A 15,838-nucleotide genomic window follows, 5' to 3' on the forward strand; every position below is an offset into this window, starting at 1 on the left:
TTCTTAAATAATATTAAAGTCGTATTTGTTATGTAAGTTATATGTATGTATAAGCTACTTATATATTCATCATTAGATGCCTTAATGTTATATATGAAATCTAACATTTAAATATATTACATTTATTTTGCAACGAATTTCCTTCACTAGGTAAAGTGTAGTTAGCTCATCTGTATATAGATGTATATAATAAAAAAAAATAAAAAAAAAATAAAGAAATTATATATATATATATATATATATATATATATATATATATATATATATATATATATATATATATATATATATATATATATATATATATATATATATATAATTTCTTTATTTTTTTTAATTTTCTTTTTAATTTTGTCACTGCGAACTTATGCAGGTATTTTTGTCAGTATAAAGTTTTCGTGAATTTTCTTAGAGAGTCTGTGGTCGGTATGAAGCCCCCTCAGACTTTCCCTCTGCTTTGGAGTCACAAAGGAAACCACAACTTACAGGGAATGCCCATTTGTGGCTAAATTAAATGGTTCGTTGCTAGAGTAAATTAAGTTATATAATGTCAATCAATCGAATCGTCACCATGGCTTGTGCTGATCTATTCATTCATTCTCGCTTATTTGAATTGTGTTTGATTCACTCGAGACATTTAATCCTCTCTGCCTTTACAGTGATGTCTTCATTAAAGTGTTTCACACATCGCATTAATGTAATGGGGTTCGCTGGGTTCCTGCTTCGGCCATTAATCGGCCATTGAGCGGTGAGATAAAAGGGTGTCAAGTGGCTGGTGTTAACGCGACGGGCGACACTTAACTTTACACAAGCCTGTTGTTTCAGACCACTGCTCTCACTTTTATGCATGCAGTGCCGTGGAAACGGGGGAACTCGCCCATTGGCGTCGATTCATTCCGTCACTTACCTCGAGTCCTCCTTTGTTCAGATGCTAAACACTTGAAGAATAGATCAGTCATGGACCATTCAGACGTAGACACATGGACCATTAAACACTCAAACACACATAGGTAGGTCTGACCAACGCTGGCTGCAAAAAGTACTGGGATACTTAAACTGAATATATAAATTATTATGATGATGATGATGGTGATACATAGGATTAATTTGAGGATTAAATAATGAACTTGAACCGACTTCAAGCATAACAAAGTACTAGCATGCGTTTACAATGCTTTTAAATATCATTATTTTAAAGCAAATCAATAACTAACAAACTAAATATATAACTTAATACTTGATGATTTGCTTGATTCCACAACAGAAACAGAATGTATGCTGTCAATTGTAGTATTGAAGTATTGAAGTAACCATCATGATGTCATTTTGACATTTTGATGGAATTTTAAATGATGTACAAGATTCAGAGAATATTGTTTAATAGTTGTGTTTATTCTCTTGTAGCATATATATATATATATATATATATATATATATATATATATATAGGGAGTAAAAATATCTGCAAAAATGAATAAATCATGTAAATTCATTGGTTTAAAAGAGTGGGAACAGGGTTAGAACCGAAGCCTGCAGACTCTAACACACCTGTCCGTCACCATGTCACCACCTTGATTAGCTGCTTCAGATGTGCTTGATTGTGGTAGGAGCTGAAATCTACAAGATGGTAGCTCTCCAGGAGCAGGGTTGAAGACACCTGCTATAGATTAGATTAAGTTCTGAAAACAAATTTAGGGTTATAGAGTTTGGAAAATGTTTTAGTCAAAAAGGTTAGAGTTATAAATGTACATACATCTTTAAAAAAAAAAAGACATATCAAGAAATTACAAGGATCTATGACGCTGATGACTGCTGAATTTGCGTCATCACAGTCTTATGAGTCATGTTTCATTTTTTGACCGGAATGAAAACAAGGCTAAAACAAAGCTATGCGGGACGCAAATACAGTGTGTTCAATGAATCGTACTTTTGTTTAACAACATGCCAGATGTTCCGCTGGCGAAACATATTTCTGAGAAAAAAAAAAAGATACTCCATAAAACTGTTTTTAATTGTTTGAAAATGATGTGATCTAATTAATAACTTTATGTAGTGCATGCTATTGTCTGTCCCTCAAAGCCCTGCTTTCATCCATGTAAAATTTAATCTGGCATCTAACCTGACTAAGCTCTGTTAAGCGGAAAACTTTGTGTTCATAATTTGAGTCAGGAGGGTTTTGAATGACACAGGGTGAGTTATCTTTTAAAATTTAGTTCTGGGAAAGTACAGAAAAGTAAGTGGGATGTACTGTACACATCACATAGCTCTTTCCATTCAACTATAGCAATAGCAGGAGGTGACGGGATCTGTCTACATGAGATCACACCAGCAGGACTGATGGTATTCATTGAGGAACTTCAAACAGATTTTTGTATAGATTAGATCATGTGGTGGACTCAGAAGGAAAGGGTCTGTCCCTAGTTGAGTCTAGTCACTTTGACCCATACCTCCCGTTTTATTACACATCATCTTTGGAACTGTAGCCATTAAATCACTCACAGATGGATCCTTACTTCTGCTACACCTTCTCAAGGGGCCCCCGTCACACATGGTAGCATGCCATTAGGGATAACATTACTATTGTTGGAGTTACTCATAATAGCAATGAACAGGTAACTCACCATTGCACTATAAGTACACCTAGATATGTGACTCATGCTGGTCCAAGTGGGTCAATCAGAGAATTAGGGCATTTGAAATGGACCGAGGAGATTCATTTTCCTCTTTAACCCAGTTTTTCTAACCCTTCACCTCTGTCAGAGTCAAAGGCTGTCAAAGGCTGACTTTAATCTCCAATCAGTTGCATGTGCCCTCAACAGATACTCAGGTTTTACTGCTTAACTCTTGCCTGGCAGATCTGCTCACAAGACCATAATGCTTTGCATTCATGTACATTATGTACATGTACATGTACATAACCAGTAATCATAAGGAATGTGATATAAAATTAGTGAAAACAGTTTAAATGTATTCCAAGTTAGCATTTCAAGTTAGTATTTCAAATCAAAATTATGAAAATTACATGTGAACAAAGAACGCTTCTGTGCACTGACTTCCTCCAAAAATTAAGAGATTTTAAACAATCACTGTTAATACACATGCAGTTAACCAAATGAAATAATACACATTTTAATTCTATAAATTCAATTCATTTTAAATGCTACTGAATAAAAAGAAACGTTCCACTCACAAGCCTCTGCTCATCATGACAGGACCTGGATCATTGAGCTGCATCTCGTGCCGATGACGTCACTTACAGGGAGGCATGTTGTACACGCCCCCATCCCTTGACTCCATCCCCACGTTAAAACAGTGCCACAAAGCGAGACGTGCAGAAAATTAGTGCAAAGGAAAAAAGGTATCGCAAGCTAAAAACAAAATTGACACGCAAAATAAAAGCAGCGTTGCAAATAAATTAATATATTTGACCATGGAAAATATGTACGGCAATATCATTGCTTTTGCGCTGTTTCATTCATTTATTTTTGTTTGCAAAAAGCACAATTATTTTCCTCAATACTTAATTTGACGTCACTACCAGTCACTACCAGTGCGACTATAGTATAAATAGACTAAAGTATAAATGTTTCTTCTTGATATGTTGAGTTACCTTCTGAGCTTTTGTTGTTGTGAGGTTTAATGGGGCCAAGATGTTCTCTGCTGCCTTTATATCCTTCATTTCATTGGTTATCCAAGTTTCAGACTTCACCTCCAGACTTGCGCGTTGCGACCGGGTCGCTTCCATTATGAGCGCGCTTACCGCGCCCCTACATTGGAAATAACTAACTTGCGCGCGCAAAAGACGTGATTTGTGAACGGCCCCATAGGTAACTTTTTTGGGATAATGTCATTGACAGCCATCTGACATCCCAGGGGCATCTCCCATGGTTATGGTAGAGTTGATATTGGGTGCTATTCTGGCATGCACTCCCCTCAGCATGTTGGTGTGGGTATATAGAACTGGTCATTGAAATGCTTGTGACGAGGCTCAGACATACAGTGACAACAACAGGACATAAACAGACATAGACATACGTGGAGGACACTGAGATTTTGAATGACTTGAGTGACCATAGGCAGAACAGACACGGATAGAGCATTACATACAAATAAGTGCCATTAACAGATACAATAAGGGAGTGTTAAGAGTTATAAGTAGTCATGAGGTACAAATAAACATTATTGGGGTACAGCAGTATCTAAAATGTCATTGTAGAGTGTCGCAGAGCTACACGAAAGAAAATTAAAGTGGAAGTGCAGATGCAATAAATAAACTTAAGAGCAACACACACTTCCAATTTTTTTTATTTCCGAGTAGAGCAATGTCCAAAATGTCATTTGGGAGTGTCACAGAGCTACATGAAGGAATATTCAAATGTGGCAGTGCAAGTACAATAAAAGTAAACATAAGAGCAGCATGTATTCCGGTTTTAGAAGAAGGATAGCTGGTTGTTAAGCAGTCTGACAGCATGAAGATAGAAGCTGTTCTTCAGCAGTGAGTCTGATAGATGTCCTGTATGGCTGGGAGTTTATGTCCACTGATGAGCTCTGCTGTTCTCACCACTTGCTGAAGAGCTTGACACCTCGTCATCTAAGATTCCTGCCATGCTTTAGATGCAAGCTTCAGACGAAGAAGTTAATGAAGTGTTCTCCTGGCGCCTATTATATCATAGTCACACTGGTTTTGATCTTATGGGCTGTCGCTGGCCAATGTTATTGTAGTTTTTAGATATATGCTTCAGACACCAGTCACACTGAAGGTGTTCCCCATAGCGACCCATATAGGACGCAGTTTCTCATTCCCTACTCAGGGAACCATGGTTACATAAGTAACCTGAGACATTATGATCAGTGGCGGCTCCAGACATTTTTGATTGGGGGGGCAATGGGGGGGTCCTGGTCTTTTCAAGGGGGGTCTCATGAAAACCAACAAAAAATACAGTGGACATGGCTAATAACTGCATATTTCTGCTACTAAACAACAAAAACACCTTTGCAATGTAAACAAATGACAGGCTACATTTGTTATTCATATCCTTCACACTGCACTTTCATGACAGGTATATTATGCATTTTTATTGACATTGATATTTTTACATTTATTTCCAGATAGATATTATTGAGTTTACAGGCTAAAGTGGTCTTGCTGTTGTAAACACTGTTGCTATTGTAGAAAAAATATTTGCATCACATTTAAAATCTGAATTGTTTTTATTTTTATAATGATAATTCAGAGAATGAGAAAATCTGAATAAACCTTACCAGTGTTGTGATAATTATTTTTACGTGTTAAAAATAAATAAGTACTATAATATAATAAAAAAGTTTATTCAAATAACATAAAAAAGACCAGACCCCTCGATGCCTGTGAAACTTTTCTCCCTCAAACAGCACGCTAGTGTTACTTCTACACTACAGGCTACACACAGCAATATAAACAACGTATCTGCATGTTCTCACATCACATCGTTCTTGTAAAATAATAATAAGTAAATAAACACCAAAATCACTTCGCTGAGAATGAAACACCACTTACCAGCTGCCACGATGTTGAAAATATCCTCTAGCAATTAAAAAATGCGCTTGCAGCATGAGGAATCTTCCCGGTTGGATGAGGTCGTAGTCAGGTGAACGGCCATCATGTTGGTCATTTTATTTACGGCTAAATTATTATTAATAAATTGTACTAATATTATGATTGGGCGTGGGCAGGCATTCACAAAAGTTTATGTTATTACAAAAAAAAAAAAAATTGAGGAAATTTTGCTTTGACAAAAGGGGCAAAGGAGCAGGTGCTCAAGTGAACCGGTTCTTTCGGACAATTCGATCAAATAAACCAGCTGAAAAAAAAATGGTTCACCGGTTCTTTTGCGCTCGATGTAATGCCGTCATTGGCGATGATTGCCCTTCATTCAAGCCTTTGGTTTACCCACGCTTATAACATTAGCACAGAATCAGTTCAGAATCAATCACCAAAAGAATCAGTTCGGTTCAGATGCGCTCTGTGTCAGTCTGCTTCGCGCTGAATCACGCATGCGCAGCTATCATCAGCTCATCGGTTCTCGAATCGGACGCGTCCGACAGAAACGGTTCTCGGTTCAGTGTATGAATAAATGTCGAAATGATTATTATTTATTATTGTTCTGCGTAGTTTGAAGAGAAACATTTTGGATCTTTATCCCGAATATATATATTTTTTAATCAGGAAGAGGCTGGGGGGTCAAATGGGGGGTCAAGGCATTTTTTGGCAGGGTCTTGAGACCCCCCGAGACCCCCCCTGGCGCCGCCGGTGATTATGATGGCTGTGAAAAATTATATTTATTCAAAATACCTGCTTACTGAATGGCATAAGTGGAGAAAGATGCTTTCTGTCCCTATACCGGTGTGCTGTAAGGGAAACGGGTACAAAATTTTTTTACGTTTATGAACAGAGCAGGAGACTGCAGAGGCACCATCAGACTAGGAAACCAAGTCAGAGCTTGAAGAACAGGAGACCTCCAGGGGATGCCGGCAGAGATAGAGACCACAACAGCGGAGCAGGACAACGTTACAGGTATGGACGCTCTGACAACAAACTCTGGAAGAACCAGAAGCACAGGGCGAGAACCACTGGACTTGAGACCACCAGGCTGGGGAATGCAGGGAACACCAGACTTGGTTCAAGATGTAGTTTTTAACAACAATAATAACAAAAGAACAAATGAACAAGGAAACAGAGAAACACTGGAAACAAAACTTAGCATACCAATGCCACATACAGAGAAAGACAAGACCTGGGGCTTGTTACAAAAAGCTAGTTGAACAAACTTTGAATTATTCTAAATATATTTCTGAAAGTATTCTGAATATATTCTGTACATCTGAATATATTATATGGATAGTACACCCAAAAATTTATTTTACACTATGATTTAGTCAATCCATCCATATGACTTTCTTCTTTCAGACGATTACAATCAGAGTTTGCATACTTCATCCGCTGAAAGGCCACTCTTTCATGTATGCATGTATGACTTAGCAGAAGCTAAAGGATTAAACAAGGATTTGTATTTATTTATTTATTTTACAAAAATACATCGATTCAATTCAGAAGGCCTTTATTAACCATCCCAAAGCTATGGTTGCTTTATGCACTTTTACTGGACTTAAAAATTCTTAAACCGCATTCACTGCAATTATAAAGCCTGGAAGAGCCAGGACATTTTTTTATATGACTTAGATTGTAGTCATCTGAAAGAAGAAAGTCATATACATCTGGCTTGAAGGTGAGTAAATCATTGGGTAGTTTACATTTTTTGGGTGAACTATCACTGCAATGCAATTAAATCAGGGACAGGAATAGGACAGCACTGTAAACTAAAAGTCCATATACAAAACAAGAGCACAGGTACAGGAAACTTTTTACAACTTTTTACTCCTAAAGCCCTAAACACACTGCACGATTTTCAGATGACCCAGATGAAAGATTGGCATTGTGAAACAATAATGGCGATTTCTGTGATCATGGCTTCTAATCGGTGGTCCTGTGTTGTACAGTGAGAGGGGTTCAAAGATGCAGTTAACATGGTCTTGTGACCAAAGATAGCCTACAATACAACATGAAAATCGCACAGTGTGTTTGCTTTTACGATTCACGTTTACAGACCAACCGATAAAAAATGCAACATTTCTAAGAGTGTGTAATTACAACATCTAGCAGTAGGGGCTGTTTAATCAATCAAGCTCTTACATTTAAACCCTCTTAACACCTGCCACCATTCTGATTTGTAATGCCCATTTTCACAAATTAATCAATCTCCAATGTCGGAAACATTAATTATCTTAAATATAAAAAAGTTTCCTAATTAAATATCTTGTTTAACATGGAAAACCCATCAGATTACTGACATGAAATGGTTTGCAACTGGTGTTTCATGTTGCCTTAATCGTTAAGTTTTTCTAACCTAATTTTTTAACCGTCCTTCCTTTGGCTGTACTCTTTCTGCTCAATTCTCATATCTCCTACACAGCTAGTTAAAAGAGCCCATTCGCAATCATCAGATTCTTCTCGCTGGAACTGTTGGGTCAAGTTACATCAAAGAGATCAAGAAGGATCAAGCTCTTAAAAGGGACAGGCTCCAGCTCCCATCATCAGAAACAGGTGGAAGTCCTCATTCCAAGAACAAAGCAGAGATCGCCATCTATAAAACCTTTGTAATTCACTAAGAAGTTTCTTCAACAGATTTCTTTAAAGTGGTACACAATTTTGTGGGTTGGTTGTGTTTAAGTATAATGTCTCAGTATGGTGTGAGGGTAAAGTGTGCATGAATGCATGAATGCTCAGGTTGTTGTTGGAGTCACACTTAAATCTGACTCTGGATTTGATGGTATTAATCTACAAAGAGCCTGGGTATGATAAGCCTGAAAAATCCTAATGAGTAACATGATATAAGATCCCAGTGGGAAATCCTGCAAAATCATATTTCAGAGCATCAGATGTTAAGATATAAGTACATCATAGAAGCAAGCAAACAACAACTCTTTTTCAGGTCTTTTTGGCATGTTGCATGCTCCATTAATGTGTTCTGCATGCAATCAATTGAATCAGTAAATAACCTTGACCATAAACATAAGTCATGAGGTGCCATCTAGGAAGTGGACTTCAGTAGAGTTAGAAGAAGCAGGAGACATCTGTCAAACAGACTCTCCTTTTGTAACCAGAGTGTCTCTATTGGTTGCAGATGATGCCCCATTTCATGAAGGAGGACTAACTACTTCAAGACAGCTCTGTGGAGATTTCCTTTCGCGTACCCTGGCATAGAGAGAATATGGGAGTAAAGTTGACAGATTGTATACTAGTACAAATGGGAGATGACAAATTTGTTTGAATGGATAATATTGGATAATTTGTTTGTGTGGATGTGGAATTCAGAAATAGAATCACACTTGGTTGATCTATGTATAGGGTGGATAAACAAGCAGAGGAACCTTTAAAGAGGCAGATCAAATCATGTTTTTATTTAACCATTTGTCTGTTTGCATTAGTGATTTTTTCTTTGCAGATGCCCCCTTTTTCTGACATGTCTAAGTAAAGCCACATCAAATGTGCTCCTGTGCTGTGAGCGAAACCAGTTCTACACTCTACTGTATTTTCCAATGAAAAGTGTTTTGCTTGGCCTGCACATGGTTCTCTGCCTGGCTGTCTATGAAGTGATGTGGGCTCCTTTGAAATGATTCAGCTGAGCCCTGACAGAAATGCCCTCTTGACCTCTCATTGGTGGAAATCAGATGAGGGTGGAAAGTAAATGTTAGCTTCAGGTGTATTGATTGGCATTGCCGTGCATCTGCCACTCTCATCTGACGCTGACCATTCTCCAGAATCGTGAATTGTTAATTTCTAAAGGAAAAGCTTTTATACTACCTTGCATTTAATTTATTTGATTTCTTGTTCGCTAAGTCAAACTTTACCTGGCTATTGTGCAATAAAATAGATATTAAAATTGGAGATATCTAGAGACCGGAATATCAGAGAGACTTGGGGGTGGGATTCTTTGTCTTGGCCCTGTAAATCAACATCATAAAAATCAACAGTATAACAACCACAGAGCAACATGCTAAAAACATGCAGAACACGCACGTAGCAACTACTTCAATACTGTCATGGCAGCAACATTTGCATAAGCAAGTACCTCTTACAGTTTCTTTGGAAAATGTTATATACATGGAAGAGGTTTATGTGCAAATATAACTAGATGCTATTAACATTAACTGCAATTTACTAAGTTATAAATGGGGCAAAAAATGTAAATATTGTTACCTAGATGTTATTCAATACTAGTGGCAGACAGTAGTTGCATCATCATGTCACAGTGTCTGGCCTGTTTTTCCCTGGGTGTCCACTAGTGGTCTCACTTCCCCATAGTCACCTCCCTGCAGGCACTACATTTCCCGCTAGCCTTTGTCCCTTTCATCACTGTTAATTGCACACCTGGTCTTCTGCACCACCCTGGTGGGCTTCTGTCTCAACCACACGGCCGTGGTGGTCTTCTGCGCCACCCTGTTGGGCTTCTGTCTCAACCGCACGGCTGTGGTGGTCGTCTGCACCGCCCTGGTGGGCTTCTGTCTCATCCGCACGGCCGTGGTAGTCTTCTGTGCCACCCTGGTGGACTTCTGTCTCGACCGCACGGCTGTGGTGGTCCTCTGCACCGCCCTCGTAGGCTTCTGTCTCATCCGCATGGCTGTGTTGGTCCTCTGCTCTGCCCTGGGGGGTTTCTGTCTTGACTGCATCATAATGTCACAGTGTCTGGTCTGTGTTTCCCTGGGTGTCCACTAATGGTCTCACTTCCCCATAGTCACCCCACTGCAGGCACTACATTTCCCACTAGCCTTTGTCGCATTCATCAATGTTAATTGCACACCTGGTAATTGCACTCAGCTGGCCCCACTTTCATCATTTTCACCTGCCCATTTAAACCAATCTGATTCTATCTGTTTCATGGAGTCCTTGTTTCATGTCACCCTACTTTCTCGTGTTCCCTAGTATTTTACATGTTTCTTGTTTTTTGGACTGCTTTTGTTGTTTTTGACCTCTTGTCTGTTTTTGGATTGATTCTTGGATTCCCCATTAAACATTGCAACTGGATCTCTCGTTTTGTGTGTGCGTTCTTAACAGAAGGACTCCAACATGCCCAGGTCCAGCATTGTTGGATTTCATAGCCGTTCCCCAGTCAGGCCCCCGTGAACCCTCCAGAGTCGAGTCAGGCCCCCGTGGACCATCCTGAGTCAAGTCAGGTCACCCATTGACCACAGTTGATCTTCCTGAACGAAGTCAAGCCATAGTTGATCTTCCTGAACTCAGTCAAATCACCACGGATCTACCAGAGCTTCTTCACGTCTCTGCTGAACTTCCAGAGCCTTGTCACGTCTCAGCCAAACTTCCTGAGCACTCGTCCTATTCTGCCATGGCCATGGAGGCCATCCAGGAACTCACCGCCTGCCCTGTCATGGCCATGGAGACCATCTACCATCTCATCAGGGCCACGGAGGCCACCTTTAACCTGTTCATGTTCTCTATTTCAGCCGTACCTGACCAGACTTGCTCTCCTGTGCCATCGATCCCACTGTGGTGGTCCTTTGCTCCGCCCTGGTGGGCTTCTGTCTCGACCGCACGGCTGTGGTGGTCCTCTGCACCGCCCTGGTGGGCTTCTGTCTCGTCCGCACGGCCGTGGTGGTCTTCTGTGCCACCCTGGTGGGCTTCTGTCTCGACCGCACGGCTGTGGTGGTCCTCTGCACCGCCCTCGTAGGCTTCTGTCTCATCCGCACGGCTGTGTTGGTCCTCTGCTCTGCCCTGGGGGGTTTCTGTCTTGACTTCATCATAATGTCACAGTGTCTGGTCTGTGTTTCCCTGGGTGTCCACTAATGGTCTCACTTCCCCATAGTCACCCCACTGCAGGCACTACATTTCCCACTAGCCTTTGTCGCATTCATCAATGTTAATTGCACACCTGGTAATTGCACTCAGCTGGCCCCACTTTCATCATTTTCACCTGCCCATATAAACCAGTCTGATTCTATCTGTTTCATGGAGTCCTTGTTTCATGTCACCCTACTTTCTCGTGTCCCCTAGTATTTTACATGTTTCTTGTTTTTTGGACTGCTTTTGTTGTTTTTGACCTCTTGTCTGTTTTTGGATTGATTCTTGGATTCCCCATTAAACATTGCAACTGGATCTCTCGTTTTGTGTGTGCGTTCTTAACAGAAGGACTCCATCATGCCCAGGTCCAGCATTGTTGGATTTCATATCCGTTCCCCAGTCAGGCCCCCGTGAACCCTCCAGAGTCGAGTCAGGCCCCCGTGGACCATCCTGAGTCAAGTCAGGTCACCCATTGACCACAGTTGATCTTCCTGAACGAAGTCAAGCCACAGTTGATCTTCCTGAACCCAGTCAAATCACCACGGATCTACCAGAGCTTCTTCACGTCTCTGCTGAACTTCCAGAGCCTTGTCACGTCTCAGCCAAACTTCCTGAGCACTCGTCCTATTCTGCCATGGCCATGGAGGCCATCCAGGAACTCACCGCTTGCCCTGTCATGGCCATGGAGACCATCTACCATCTCATCAGGGCCACGGAGGCCACCTTTAACCTGTTCATGTTCTCTATTTCAGCCGTACCTGACCAGACTTGCTCTCCTGTGCCATCGATCCCACTGTGGTGGTCCTTTGCTCCGCCCTGGTGGGCTTCTGTCTCGACAGCATGGCTGTGGTGGTCTTCTGCGCCGCCCTGGTGGGCTTCTGTCTCGACAGCATGGCTGTGGTGGTTCTCTGTGCCTCCCTGGTGGGTTTCTGTCTTGTCTGCTCAGCTGTGGTGGTCCTTTGTGCCACCCCGGTGGGCTTCTGTCTAAACCACACAGAGGTGGTGGTCCTTTGCAGTGCCGTGGTGGGCATCTGTCTCATCTGCTCAGGTGTGGTGGTCCTCTGCGCCACCCTGGTGGGCCTCCGTCCCGACCGCAAGGCTGTGGTGGTTCACTGCACCGTCCTGGTGGGCGTCAGTCCAGTCTGCTCGGCTGTTGTGGGCTCCAGTTCCGTCTGCGCCATCCCGGTGGGCTCCAGTTCCACCTGCTCCCCCCTGGATTCCTGCCTTGTCGGCTCTGCCCTGGGCCCCTGAACTTTCCATTTTCTCCTGGCTTCTTTGTTTTTTGTTTTGTTTTTTTCACTTCCAGTCTCTGTTTCACTCTATGGACCTGGCCCTACGTCCCTCCTCCTGGTCCTCCAGCAGTCCACCTCCCTCCTGGTCTCTGTCACTCTGTCACAGTGTCTGGTACGTGTTTCCCTGGGTGTCCACTAGTGGTCTCACTTCCCCATAGTCACCCCACTGCAGGCACTATATTCCCCACTAGCTTTTGCCCCATTCATCACTCCAGAGTCGAGTCAGGCCCCCGTGAACCATCCTGAGTCAAGTCAGGTCCCCATTAACCATTGATCATCTTCATGAGCAAGGTCAAGTCACCAATGATCTTCCTGAGTCAAGTCAAGCCACAGTTGATCTTCCTGAACAAATTCAAGCCACAGTTGATCTTCCCGAATGAAGTCAAGCCACAGTTGATCTTCCTGAACCCAGTCAAATCACCACGGATCTACCAGAGCTTCTTCACGTCTCTGCTGAACTTCTAGAGCCTCGTCACGTCTCAGCCGAACTTACTGAGCGCTCGTCCTATTCTGTCATGGCCATGGAGGCCATAAAGGAATTCACTGCCTGCCCTGTCATGGCCATGGAGACCATCTACCATCTCATCAAGGCCATGGAGGCCACCCTTAACTTGTTCATGTTCTCTATTTCAGCCTTACCTGACCAGACTTGCTCTCCTGTGCCTCTGCGCCGCCCTGGTGGGCATCTGTCTTCATAGTTTTCACCTGTCCATATAAACCGGTCTGTTTCCATCTGTTTCATCGAGTCCTTGTTTCATTTCACCCTGCTCTCTCGTGTTCCCTAGTGTTTTTCATGTTTCTTGTTTTTTGGACTGCTTTTGTTGTTTTTGACCTCTTGCCTGTTTTTGGATTGATTTTTGGATTCCCCATTAAACACTGCAACTGGATCTCTCGTTTTGTGTGTGTGTGTTCTTAACACATAAGCTTCACGTGCAGGGACGGACTGGGACTAAAAAACGGCCCTGGACTTTGACTAGGCCCGGCCCAAAGCAATTGGCACGGAAACTTGACAACAACAACAATAACGCCTGGCATGAGTGTCACAAGACTTTAACTGTGGCTCATGATACGATACCATCCAAATTATAGCAATAGCACTGATGTTGACTAGATGTTGTGTTAAAATGAAAAGAAAACAAAAACCTCTAGGCTGTGACTATCTGACTTGGGGCGCTTAAAGTAATTTAAATTTGAGATGGTTTTTCTCTGCCCTTGGTCTAAGCTCAACCAGACTAAACAAATGATGAAATGGATTTAAAGAAAAAAAAAAACAGGTTTTATTCCAAGATAGCATGGAATAGATTATAAAATATGATGTTATAACACATAACAGCATATTATTCAATCTATTCCATGCTGTCTTAAAATGAATTTATTAATTAATAATCTTAATTAATTTATGCAGCAATTAATCTTAGTGCACAAATAATAATGTCACATCTAAATGAAAATACACCATTACAAATGTAACTTCAAATCTTAAAAGTTTGTAAGCATTAACTGTAACGTTACCAACATTTTTAAAAGTAAAAACACAACATTTTTCTTAATATTAGCTACTGCATGTGACATTTTACAGCTAAAATGTTGAAGTTGAGCTGTTTTAACTACTGTAATCATTAAAAATGTAGCAACCTGAATATCACTTCCTAACATCATCTCTAGCAAGTAACTCTCTTTCTCCTCTCATGTTCCATACTTGGATCTGGATCTGCCTGTGGAACCAGCTCATCTTTCTGTCCCGCATCTTCACTGGTGGCATGTTGCTGCATAACTGACTGGCTCTCACTGCTGCTAATATTTAACTGCGAGGTGCTGCTGCTGACTATGCTGCAATATTTCAGAATCTAAATTCCGCAGTTTTTTTTCTCTCGCGATCGCCTTTCTCAGCCCCACCCTTTTCTTTCCGTTTTTTACCCGCGGCCGCGTTATGCATATTGTTTGTTTATTTCTATGCTTCTTCAATCGAACGTCTTTGCTGATGGTTTCTTCCTACTCTTCCACTTCTTCTTCTCCTTACTTGGCGGCCACGGCCTCTGCAGCCATAGACCGTAAAAGAAAGAGTGCAGCTGGCATCCAAGGTGCATTGCTGCCACCTACAGTACTGGAGTGTGAAACAAATTAGTGGGGAAAAAAAACCAACAGGTGATGACTGCGTGCGTGGTGGGTGGTGGGCCGGCCCGCCGACCGCCCTGGAGTACCGGCCGTTCTGTGATTCTCCAGATCACACAGATGGCCAGTCCGCCCCTGTTCACGTGTCACAGTCAAAGGGTGCTATTAAATAACTGTTATTCCACTTTTCAGATATAAGGTGTGCCCCAAATTGCATACTTATGCTCTATTCTATGACGTTTTATTGAGTGTAGTGTGAATAGTGTAGTCACAAAAAAGCAAGAAGAGCACTTTAAATAACGGCATGATACAATTAATTGACCCCCCCCCCCCCAAAAAAAAAAGGGTGGAATATTGGGCACTTCATTTAATTTTAATTACATAGTTAAGTGGGAATGGCTATCAAACTCTATTTAGGAATGACTAAATAACATCATGTAATTCATATATATATATATATATATATATATATATATATATATATATATATATATATATATATATATATTTTTTTTTTTTTTTTTTTTTTTTATTATTATTATTCTTGCGGTATCCTGCCAGTTGTTTTACTGGTTTGGTGGGTGGAGTTATTGTAAACAGCTTTTGACAACAAGATACTTTGTGTAAAAAGACACTCAGTATACATATTGAAAAGTCATATTTCCCTGAAAAGTTATATTTCTGTCTCCATGTGAAATTTCTGAATGTTTTCCTCAATGCTACAAAATACACAGCATTTGTATGACTTCATATGTCTACAGCCTATTGTCCTGTGCCAGTGAGATGTCATAATTATAACTGCTGCTGGCACATATCAGGCCTTTCTAAGAGCTGGCACCTGCTTTGATGTTGTGCTGTTATGCCAAACTGTGCCAGTTCCAACCACCTCCCTGATGATGTGTCTTTCATCAGGATGACATCATTCCACAGCCTGATTACTTTCCACCCATGTTTCCAGCTCTGGGAATGTACTTTTAGGGTCCTGGAATAAGCATCTCTTTTTTTGTCTTTGATAGAACATGCACATCTGATTGCTTAATTG

General features: G+C 41.1%; 1 protein-coding gene and 1 long non-coding RNA gene across 3 annotated transcripts in view; both read left to right on the forward strand.

Moving 5' to 3' along the window:
- LOC113047539 (uncharacterized) overlaps window positions 1–15,838 on the forward strand; it is a 402,993-nt gene that overhangs the window by 56,730 nt on the left and 330,425 nt on the right.
- On the forward strand, window positions 6,406–9,927 carry LOC113047591 (uncharacterized). Of its 2 annotated transcripts, none has more exons than XR_003276305.1 (3): window positions 6,406–6,553; window positions 8,010–8,193; window positions 8,721–9,927. It is a non-coding gene; the product is annotated as an uncharacterized LOC113047591 (long non-coding RNA). The 2 variants fall into 2 exon arrangements; XR_003276306.1 differs by having other exon boundaries at window positions 8,010–8,140.

This window comes from Carassius auratus, chromosome 28, assembly GCF_003368295.1.
Source record: "Carassius auratus strain Wakin chromosome 28, ASM336829v1, whole genome shotgun sequence".
Taxonomy (NCBI): Eukaryota; Metazoa; Chordata; class Actinopteri; order Cypriniformes; family Cyprinidae; genus Carassius; species Carassius auratus.